Source organism: Schistocerca cancellata, chromosome 6, assembly GCF_023864275.1.
Source record: "Schistocerca cancellata isolate TAMUIC-IGC-003103 chromosome 6, iqSchCanc2.1, whole genome shotgun sequence".
Lineage (NCBI taxonomy): Eukaryota > Metazoa > Arthropoda > Insecta > Orthoptera > Acrididae > Schistocerca > Schistocerca cancellata.
Window position 1 is genome coordinate 291,704,570 of NC_064631.1, and position 12,280 is coordinate 291,716,849.

At 43.3% G+C, this 12,280-nt stretch overlaps 1 protein-coding gene and 1 pseudogene across 5 annotated transcripts in view; one reads left to right on the top strand and one right to left on the bottom strand.

The window, feature by feature from the left end:
* Positions 1-12,280, top strand: part of LOC126190670 (semaphorin-1A) — a 925,653-nt gene that overhangs the window by 212,480 nt on the left and 700,893 nt on the right. The gene's annotated exons all lie outside the window — the stretch shown is intronic.
* LOC126090302 (U1 spliceosomal RNA) lies at positions 11,202-11,336 on the bottom strand (annotated as a pseudogene).

Genomic DNA, 12,280 nt, shown 5'->3' on the forward strand with positions numbered 1-12,280 from the left:
TGAAGAACATCAGGGAGAGGCTACAACCCTGTCTCACTCCCTTCCCAACCACTGCTGCCCTTTCATGCCCCTCGACTCTTATAACTGCCATCTGGTTTCTGTACAAATTGTAAATAGCCTTTCGCTCCCTGTATTTTACTCCTGCCACCTTCAGAATTTGAAAGAGAGTATTCCAGTCAACATTGTCAAAAGCTTTCTCTAACTTGAAAAATGCTAGAAACGTAGGTTTGCCTTTCCTTAATCTATCTTCTCAGATAAGTTGTAGGGTCAGTATTGCCTCGCGTTTGCCATTATTTCTACGGAATCCAAACTGAACTTCAGCAAGGTCGGCTTCTACCAGTTTTTCCATTCGTCTGTAAAGATAATCCATATGAATGGCAAAAAGCTGTCTTCAAACCGAAGGTTACTTCGATCACTGGAGTACTTTACTAGGCATTGTGTTGCCCTTGTCTTCATCCGGCTCTTGAACTGACTTGCTGAGCCAGTTATGGGAGGGTCTATAGTTTGCGACCGCCGAAACACGGTGCAACTCAACAGTGATAAGTGACAAATAAAAATGTTACAATTATCCTGAAGACGTCAGTTTCCGAAATCGAACATTTTAACACCTTCTTATAATCAAATGTTGTTGCAAGTAACGAATTAATATTTTAAAAATATGGTTTACATGTACTTCTTTTTTGTGGACGAGGACGAGAGTATAATCTTTACGGCACTCGGGGCCACACTGATCTAAATCCGCCACTGGTCATCATGTCTCATCCGTTTCCTTGCCAAATACAGGTTGTCCAAATATTTTCACCAAGCATCGCATCGACGACTGCAGAATTTTGCGACTCTGCACAGGCGTACGTTGCCGCCCGTTATTTATTCTCAACTTTACTTGAACCCGGAGTCTGTGCCTCCCGCTGGCAATTGCTCTGACGTCAGAGCTATCCAAGCAAAGTCACGTGCTGCCCTCACAACTCTACTTCCGCCAGTAGCTCTTCCAAATATCACAAAAGTTCTCTTGCGAAACTTGCTGGACTAGCACGTCTAGAAGAAAGGATAGAATTTTGATCTGTCAGAGAAGTTTCACTCCGCACGAAGTGAGAATCGATTCTGGTATTGAGCTTTTCGCTTTTAACCATTGAGACTGTAAGTAAGATTTTTACATGACGTACACGAAGTAGTGACTGCAGCATTCATTAACAGAGAAGTTTTTTCATTCTTCTATTTGGAAGGCATGTCGACCGCCAGTCTTAAGTGGTGGCCTTCATGTTTCTGCTGTTTCTTCTTGCGCACCATGATGTTCCTCTCCGTGAGTATCCAAGCCCTAATTTTTCATTCTGTGGTTCATGCGTTCTCCTGAGACGCTGAATGCAGAAAGTCTCTGACAGCAGTTTTCAGTCTCGTCTTTACTAAGTACTTAAGAGTTTAGAGTCGTCTGTTAGGAATCTGATTTCGTACTTTCAAGTGCATATTTTGTTTCCTTTTTTGTTTTATATTACTTTCGTAATGAAAATATTTCTAACGTCGTAACAAAAATAAGTTGAAATATAATAACAGTTAAATAGAATAGAAAACCACAGTTTCATCGGTCAGTTCAGTGTTTCTTCGGTATCTATTCCCTTTTACAACGATATCGATTTTGGAATACTGCACCAAGGAGATTTGAGCTATTGAGCTACACACATAGTCAGTATATCGAAAATAAGATGGATAGAGGAAAATGGGAAACTTGTCTGAAAAAGGCGTTCATCCTGCGGTGAACGTTACATGGCTAATGATGAAGATATCGCAGTGGGCATTGCAAAGTTTTTCTAGAGCAACTGCCGATCATGTGGCAACGTGGCCCCACGGCACTCCACAGTGCGTTCCAGTGTGCTGCTTCCATACGGCTGCGGGACAAAGGCCTTTCCTACAGATCTCGACCTCCTGCAGGTAGCCGGGGTCCCACCCACCGACCGCCCTAGAGATTGCAGCCTCACAAAGACCGGAATTAATGTGCACAGCGTGACCCCACGAGATAAAGATGTACTGTCTGGCAGGGAAAAGTGTAAATCTTGTTCCCTTGTAGGAAATGTCATGTTCCTGAAAAGAGTAAATACTGGAGCGCGGAAATTGCTGCGGTTGGATGGTCTGTCCGTCTGCAACGGAGCCACGAGGCAATTCCCCGATCCGAGAAGAGCGTTCTCAATGCTGGGTAGCGGTCATAATTTTAAATTCCAAAAAATCTAGTGTAATGTCGATTTTAGTGTGATCTTGTATTCCTGCCGATTCTACTCATAACCAAAACAAAAGTAAATGAGTGTTTTCTAACGAAATGGGTAATGAAGGTTCTAATATTAGAAATTTGATATTTAGAATCACGATCGTTATTTCTTGCTTATCGTTTGTCATCCAGCTGCCAACAAGGATTCACAGTAAAGCAAAATATGTGCGGCACGAGGTACCAACACTTCTTCATTCTGAAACTAGCTGACCCGACAGACGTTATCCTATCCAAATTTCAGTAAACTTGATTGTGATCGTTTTGCGAATTTCTCAGAAGTTATTTGCCTCATGTAAACAAAGTAAAAGTGAAAAAAAAAAAAAACACTTTTTTGAGTCAGCATTGTATCTATCAACGATTGTGATTGTGTCAATTGAATTGCGCCACAGTTTGAGATGCGAATAATCACATGGGTAGTTGATAGACTTTGTTGTTACTGTATAACCGCTTGTCTCTTTCAAACTCAGTGTTACCTAGGTAAATAGGTAAATTTGTTTGAGACAAAACGATGAAACATAATTCATTTTATGAATCGATTGCGATGAACTTAACAACAGAATCACACTCAAAGTGAAAATAATGTGACCGATCGGCTTGATAACTGCATTTACGCACGTGGTAGCGAAATAAACTGGAACTGGAATAGGAATGAAATAACTACATTTCTTGGACAGATCGCGAAACAATACAAAAGTTAAAAAGAAATTTTATTTTTAATTTTGGCTGGAATATGTTTTTTAGATTTTTCTCTAAATCTTCCACTTTTTTTTTTAATTGAGAACTTTCAGTAGCGTTATTTCCATCCCGGGAGCATAGTGAACAAAACAACCAACCAAATCAGCACCTCTTATCGTCAGTCATGATCGAGAGTGCATACAAAAATTATTTTTGCAGTGTGTCTGAGTTTTCCAACTTTCCTTTCTAATCGTCCAGAATTTTTTTCTTGAAATCTTTTCCAGGAGCATAACGAAAAAAAAAAAAACTTTCGCAAATCTGACGTTCGAATCTTGAACTACGGTCTTCCCACACAGAAATCCGATAGAAAAAAGTACTTTCAGATCTTCCCAATTTTGCCAGGCAACTTTCCCAATTTGTCTTACCCTAAAAATCTTATTCGAACTGTTCCGTGCAATTTTTTTTAATTAACCAGATCGGCCCAGTCGTTCTCCACTGATGTATTTAACCAACAAACGGCATTTACTTTATGTTTATATAAATTCTAGATCGCCTGTCTTATTCGAAGAGGCATGTGCGACTTCATTTTGCACTCCGGTAGTGTCTCTCTCATTGTCTATTCCAGTATTCTGACGTCTGTATGAATGCACATCCCCTTTTCCCACAACGAACGCGAGCAGCTCTAACACTGCTTCGTTATGCACCTTTGTTGGCTGTCCACGATATAATTTACTTAATTCTTTCAACAGTTGGATGTTATTTGACGACCTATGGAGTACCTGCCATCGATAGCTTTCAAAAGAAATATTCCATGTAAAGGTTCACAGGTTTTATATGAACTTGATGTATATGAAATACTGTACCCGGAAAGAACGAACGTTATTACTCTTAAACAATTAATACGTTGGCCATTCGAACCAAAGCCATTCTTTTGCCATATCAAAGAGCCTCCGCCGTTTTTGCCTGTAAGTGTATCCTCCTTCGTCTATTCCCGCCTTGTAATGTCTTTTCTGATGTTATCTAACCACATGATGTTGCAAAAGGATCACGATTACTTTATTCCATGTTCCAGTGGAAAAGTCTGCACGGGAAACACTCAAAAAGATCGGTTAACACAAGATTTCAGGAACCGAACAGATATTTATCGACTAGTACAAAACAAAAATCAGTTGTATCCGAATATTTTTTTAGTAACCACGCGCTGAAATTCAGTGAGACGGAAGCGCTGTCTAACAGAAAGAGAGCTATTCACTGCAAACTAGGAAATCCATTGAAATACATAAACAAAGCAGTTGCCGTAGCGGGGCAGAGCAAACACTGCGCATGAACAATGTGTGGACTTTACTACAGCCGAAAATAACGATGACTAAACTGAAATGGAGAGTGGCAATGGACAGCGCTTGAGCGAACCAATCAAACGGGTTGAAAGCCAGCCAATCAGGAAATGCAAAACCGCCCAAACACGCTGTGGTGTGAAAAATTAAATATAAATTGAGATGTAGACCAGCAGGTGAATCACTGGTAGTAAACCCATGAAAATGCTAACCACGTGCTCTGGCATAACGTCGAAAAGGAGAGGGGAGGAATTGTGCATTGCCGACACGTATTTCTAAAAGTTTGGAGTGCACAAGTCCAAAGAGGAGTGACGCAGCACATTACATCTTCCCAGACTCATTTCACGAAATGACCGTAGTCTCCTGGCGTGATTAGAACCATACTAGGTTTGTCGACAGGTTTTCTCCTATTCGTGATTAGAGACGGGGACGATGGTTCACGGAGGCTTCTTCAGAATAGGATAGCGAATAGGAAAGGTATTGAAATCTTCCTTCAAGAGAACCGCGTCTGTCGCCTGATAATCGGAGGAGATACAGGGTGCGGCGGCGTTCATAGCGTAATTTGACTTGCGTAATACAATGACGTACTGCAGGATTGCGCACCAGCTCGTGGTGCATTCGTGTACTAATGAGCTGCCATTTTGAGTGTGACAGTGATATCGAGCCTTTACTGTTGAAAGTTATTTCAAGAATAACGACTCTGTTATTGCTACTCAGCGTCTATTTCGGCAACATTTCAACTTGGGACGTCGTGGGAAAGTTCCAGATGGACGGACCATTATGAGGTGGGTACGTGAATTTCGAACAACAGGTTATGTTTGCAATGGCAAAGCGGGAAGAAGTGAAAGAACTGTGCGGACACCAGAAGCCGTGGAAAATGTTCGTGCTACGCCCAAAAAGATCTACTCGTCGTCATGCGCAAACTGTGCCTATGTCCGATCGCACATTCAGGAGAATATTACACGAAGATCTCCATTTTCACCCATATAAGCTGGAGATTGTTCAGGAAATTAGGCCTCTCGATTCGGTTTCACGCGAAACATTCTGCTTAACCATGCGTGATCTCCTTCGCCAAAATCCACAAATGTTGCACACCATCCTGATGTCAGATGAAGCTCATTTCGAGTTACGTGGTTCAGTGAATGAACAGAATATGCGTTATTGGAGTGGTGTAAACCCGCATGAACTGCACTTCAAGCCCTTGCACAGTTCTCGTGTTGACAGATTTATGTCGTCTGTGATACACAAACTTTAACGAGATTCCCATGTTTGGTATATCCTGCAAGATCCTGCACGTCGCTTTGTGGTAATTTTTGTAAATGTTAAGTGATCTATGTTACTGTAAAGGAAACATGACTGAGTACTACGTAAGGCAGCTTGGTATTACAGAAACAGGATGCAAGTTGCCCTTTCAACCATCTCAGCAGTGATGTCACTTACGATGATATGAAAATAAGAACAATACAACACAACACCCAGTCCCCGAGCGGAGAAAATCTCTGATCCGGCCGGGAATCGAACCCGCGTCCTTTCGCTTAGCAATCCGCCGCACTGACCGCGCAGCTACCGAGGTAGACATGATGGTCGTATAACGGTGCGGAAAAGCAGGAAGGACGGCATGTCGCCACTTCACCCCTTGCAGAGGTCAACAACCCATATTCGCTTTGCTCTGCCCATTGCAACAAATACAGTAGCTTACCAAACGAAATGGGCTCTAGTAGTGACGTAAACAAAAAACAATAATTGTTATAATCGACCACGTATAACGCAAATCGACGAAACTGGTAGTAATATCACGATCCTTTAACTTGTAATGACAAAGTAACTAATTGTGCACACATCCACAGCTCCAGTTTCATTTTGCTAAATGGGACTAACTTCAGCCAACGATCCGTAAGAGGATACGGAGCGAAATAGGCCATATGTACTTTCGGCCAGAAGTGCGTTCAAAGGGACATACGAGCACTCGAAGGTGCAGGTAAATGATCTTTGACAGAGTAGGTTTCAGTGATATAAAGCGCACATGATAAAAAAGGAGGAAAAAGGGGAGTATTATGTCTGTACTAGAATTTTAACTCCATAATCGAAAGGGCACACAGCACGTAGTAGACACATTACCCTTCGTACCACCAAAGGCAGAGGAGGCAGGTTGACCTTTAGGAAATGCAGATATGTCTCGCCTGTGAGGCTTTGTGGAAGGATGACTGGTCCCACGAGGTGATCGCCAGTAATCACCGCCCTCACATTGACGTTGAACAGGTGCTGATGGTTCGCTGACACCATAGTGTAGGGGTTCTCCGTAGCCCACAGGTGGGTGTTACGAGTGATGACGTTACAACTCCTCGTAAGGGTAGTCTCGTTCGTGAATAGGATGGACGATGGAAATTCCAGCACCGTGGTGGCCGTGTGACGAAACAGCGGAAAAACTATCGCCGCGGAGGTAAGTTCGCGGGTAATAAGGCAGCGTTAAAGTGACACGGATAGTGACAGATGTCGTGGAGAATGTTGCGCATGCTGGTGGGCCACCTGCCTGGTGCTGATATCTTAGTCACTGTCAGGAATCTTCGAGGGGGTGTACCCCTGTTGGACGCATTTCCGTCCCTTTGCCCATATGACCTTTCATGATCCTTATCGGCTCTGGAATCGTTTCCAACGGTTTGTCCGCATTCACCAAACTCGCACTGTATATCCGTAGATATCTACATCGGAGATATCCGCATCGGCACAAGCTTTTATTCGCAAAGTAATTACACAGCCGTGCACGAAAAACGCAACTGGTAATAAATACGTGACGTGTAATTACCTATTTAATTAAAGCGTAACACTTTAACCTATGCTGTTAGACGGCGTATGTGACTGGTATGTTATTAGTGCTACTTTTGCGAGCACACTGTGAAGCGTCGATTGTTTGCTGTACCCACTTTAAATGTTTTTTCCTGCGCAACCTGCAAAATACACAACTGAACGTCAGGCAGTAATGTTTTCCTGCTCGTGTAATACTTGATACTATACCTTGTGATGTTCCCCTGACAGTCACACGACTTTGTAGGGTATTTCTGCGATTATCATAATCTATTATGTCTGGACGCTTGTCTGTTGTTGTGAAGGACCGGCTGCCTGAATTTGGGTTTTGAAACGTCGGGGAGGTTGATGATTTCTTTTAATGAGTTTGTGTGTGTGTGTGTGTGTGTGTGTGTGTGTGTTTTCTGTGTTATTTAAACCCTGAAGAGACGAATGGATTTCTCTAGAATAAATCTGGAATTAAGGTGATGCTGCAGAAGCTGCTGTTTTGGTGAGGTATGCCCGCAGCATGCATTATGTTGCAGAAGTGTTCAGAACTACACCTTCCACGGTTTCCAGAATCGTAAATAGGTACGATGAAACTGAAGGCGTCACCAAGTTAGAGGGGAGAATTTAAGTGAGACAACTTTCCGAACAAAACTGGAAGAAGCCCGTCTTCAATCCAGAAGATCTGCTACAGCTCCAGAACTCGCAACAGAGCATCACACAGCTAGTTTACGTTTCACTAGGGAAGGTCGGTGATGGAGAGTACAAAAGTGAGAGCAAGTGTTGGTCACCGATGAGTAACGATTTGGCCTGACTGTACAGAGTGAGTCTGCAGAAGGCGTGGGGAGGGGTATTCCCCTTGCACCTTCCCATCCAAGACACCTTTTCAGGGTGGTTGTGTGATTGTGTGGACAGGAATCAGTTTGGCTGCTAGGTAGGATTTCGTCGTCGTCGCCTGTGAGAGCCTTACAGCACATCAGTATGTGGCAGAAGTTCATTTGGAGAATTTTGTGCCTTTCGCACCATTTATTGATGATAGTTGTACATTAATCCATTACAATGCGCGCCCAAATGTTGCGAGAATTGTGGAGGAATTGTAAGATGAAGCGGAGGTTCGTGCTAAAGTGGGGCGTGTAGAAGCCCTAATTGATTCCTATTGAGCATGTATGGGACTAGCTGACGAGAAGGGCGCATCAACATTATTCAGAGACGCTGTAGAGTCTAAGGGAGGTCCTCCTAAAGGAGTGGGAGATGATCCATCAAGAGGACACCGTGTCAGTAATCAGCAGCATGCCTGAAAGTTTGGGTGCTGTGATTGGCGCAAGAGGAGGTAATACACATGCTTGAATATGCTATGAGAAATCTTTGAAGTGGAAACTAAAACAGAGGTGCATTATCTTCAATGAGCTACCAAAAAATTCCCTACATGTGAATCCACACGTAGGGGGGGGGGGGGGGCTGGTACCACAATATTTGCCGTAAAATAGTATATTGGTGTCATAGAAGTGACTTGAATTTAAAATAAAACGTTAAAAAAATTTTTTTGGAAGAAATTGTATTGTTGCACTTTTCGTGCAGGTCCGTGTATTACTGCGGATATCCTCATCCGCTCAGACCTTCACCTGGAGACCCAGCCGTCACCATAATCTACAATGCAAAAATACATGATTGATTGATCATTCATGACGTATTTATTACACAGGCGTTTACATACAGATGTTAGAATTTTTAAAAAATGAAATTGAATGAGAAGTCCAATAGTTCGCAATAGCTGCATTTATTAACGTTGATTAGATTCACACAACCAGCTTCGCAGCTTTTAACTTGTGCGATCTGGTTTTGTATCTGTGTAAAAATGTTCTATAAATTAATACTTTGATAATGGGGAAATGAAGCTGTTTGAGATGTTTTCAGTGTATTTAGTGGATAATTTAAATAAGGAAGCAAATATTCTGCACCTGGTTGGGATATTAGGTGAGGATCACATAGGTTCCACAAAGAACGTGCCTTTTCTTATGTAATAAGATTTGTAGTTTCATACCAAAAGATGGTTATTTACAATGATGTGTTGTGTGGTATAGGGAGCTATTACAGAATACCGCAGAGTAACACCGTGGGTAGGCGAAGTTCTCTGCCTCCTTCGGTTGATAAAAAGCATCATCAGTGATGAATGTCCTGTCTATAAAAGCGAAGGAGTGGAATTAGGAATCAGAAACTGATCCTTGACTGAAAAACAATGAAGCGGTAACTAAAAGAGATTGGATCAGTCCCATGTAATGTGCAACAGCTGACAAAAACGGGCCTGACTTGCGTTAAAATCACTATGAACTATTATTTGATCGCTCAAAATATCTTCTAGTGGGCCCATATCATTTAACGGACGATGATGATGCCCGGGGAGTACTGTATCCTGGAGTGATCGAAAAATAAAAATAAATAAAGTTAATCATGAAACCTAATACAATTATGTATAAAAATACACCGAATAAAATTATTTTTAGCATGTTTTGGGGGCTACCAATGGTCGAAAGGAAGATGATTATGCTGAAGGCCACTGTTACTGGAAGCCAACAAGCTTGTGTGTGTTTGGCACCAACACAATAGAACTCGTAGCATGAGATAACACGAGCTACAAGGTGTTCAGTGTGATGTCAGAGTGCGTGTGTTGGAGGCGGGTAAGGAAACCGAACGCGGGCGATAGAGGAGATAAGAGAAACACCCTGCCAGCGCTTTGATGAGGCATAGCGTTCGCCACGTGAACTATTAAACTCGGCTGCCTGTAATACCTAAGAATATGGCGTGGGTGATAAAAATACGAGTATAATATCGTTACTAAGGTGAAAGTTTCTTATCTTTTAAACGTGCTACTTAGTGCTGTAACATTAAAACTGCGTACACAATAAATTCGTCATAATGATCTACATGGGCCGGCATTCAGTTAACCAGGATATTAACATGAAATAAAGAACCTATAGCCGGCCGGAGTGGCCGTGCGGTTCTAGGCGCTAGTCTGGACTCGAGCGACCGCTACGGTCGCAGGTTCGAATCCTGCCTCGGGCATGGATGTGTGTGATGTCCTTAGGTTAGTTAGGTTTAAGTAGTTCTAAGTTCTAGGCGACTGATGACCTCAGAAGTTAAGTCGCATAGTGCTCAGAGCCATTTGAACCAAAGAACCTATAGTAAGGTAACCAACTAGTTAGATGCTGAGACCCTTTACTTAAAACATTCAAATAGTCAAAGTTGGCCGTTGCAAAAGGTAATACAGGAGCAAAATAAATATAGTTATAGCTTTGTTTTATTTTCGTCGGCGTACGTCTGCCGTCGCACGCCACATCATGACGTCACGCGTGAAACCCCGACGTCCGGAATCGGTAGGTTCAATAGACCGTAGGCGGGCTTCGAGCGCAGAGGATGAGCATCCGGAAACTGAGACGTGTGGTGTGGTGTTATGTAGGAGGTGCAGCGCAGTAATGGCAGGCACGGTAGCGCGGTCACGCACGGAGCGGCGGCAGCGGCGGTGTCTGCGCGTGGCGCGTGCCGCGTGTGGCAACAGTGGGGCTCCCGCTGCCGCCACAGTCGCCTATCGATCCGTGGGTGCAGCGCCGCTACAAAGGCACGCCACGCCAGCCGGCAACTTTCCCTGCGTGGCCACGCCGCGCGTCACAACAGCCCACGGCGGGCCACTGCGACCTCTGACAACAAATACCGGACGTGACACTGTCGGCGTCGTCCTCCGAAAACTAGGCGCGCGAGTCGTTCACCTAGTGAATGGACTGGCTTGTGTATCCGGATTACGATATTATTGCACTTGGCCTCCCGTGGCCGTTCTTGGAACAGGCGGTGACGTTACGGTAAACAAGTACAGTGGCGACTAAGAAGGGAAGAGTCTGACATACGGCTAAAGTTTTGAAGTTAAAAACTGAAAATAAAAAGACACGTCGTTCGGCTTTTTGCTACATAATCTCCTAGCTTCTGAAAGAGTAGAGGTCAAAGTTGATGACTGAAAAACGTATACATCGAAAAGCATCTAAAACCAAACATTTTTGTAAATATAATATGGGGCCCACAATTAATAATGCTATAGCTATTAACTTTTTTTTCGTGCTGTACCTCGCGTATCACAAAATGCTGCGTTTGGAATTGTAATAAGCACCGGGACAGCGCGAACGCAGTCCCGACTACCAAAAATTATGCGCCCGAGTTACTCGCTTTTGGAGTAATACCCGAGGTCAGCTCACCCCGGAGGAACCGCCTTCACGATCGCGGTATCCCCCACGCCAAACTGCTGGTCCCTGCCCAATACTTGGACAACGCGTTTTGCCGGCTTGTGTGGCCGAGCGGTTCTAGGCGCTACAGTCTGGAGCCGCGCGACCGCTGCAGTCGCAGGTTCGAATCGTGCCTCTGGCATGGATGTGTGTGATGTCCTTAGTTAGGTTTAAGTAGTTCTAAGTTCTAGGGGACTGATGACCTCAGATATTAAGTCACATAGTGCTCAGAGCCATTTGAAGCCAACGCGTTTTGTTTTCAATACTTTTTCGGTGTATAAATAATCGGAATACTTTACTATGCCATTTTTTTTTGGAATAAAACATCGAGCGGTGTGATTAATAATCAAATAACTATATATAAAATAGTGACAGTTATTTTAGTCGTGATACGTAGCACAAAAATACACCCCAAGTATATTATTGGTTAACCCTAACTGATCGTCTATTGGTGAACTTTCTCGCAACTAATGGGGTGGATCTTAACATAGAAACAGGCAAAACACGTATATCTCGCACCATGCGCAACACAGGAACGAAATCTCCCCACGTTGGCGTGTGCTCCGGTATCTTATTCTTGGGAAAAATATCTGGTTCACGTCGCTAAAAACAGATCTATTACTTACCAATTCCAATGCGCGCCAAGCGTGTGTAACCATATCTTGAAAGACAGGCGTGGACAACTGGTTGTGGATCAACGCATGAATTTTTATTACATCCGCGCCGTCTTTGAATTCTCTGCTTCGCTGTGATGTCGGTTGATTTTGAAGTTGTGCGACGAAATTCGCTACTTGTCGGAAAGAGTAAACGTCACACTCTTGACAAAGAGAGGTACATTTTGCTGCTATCACTTTCACGGTGCGTCATGTTTCGCGGTGAAAATAATTGTCAGTAAATTGTATACACTTACCTGATAATTAATCACACCTCCCGAAGCTTTGTTACCTTAAAAAAAAGGGGGGGGG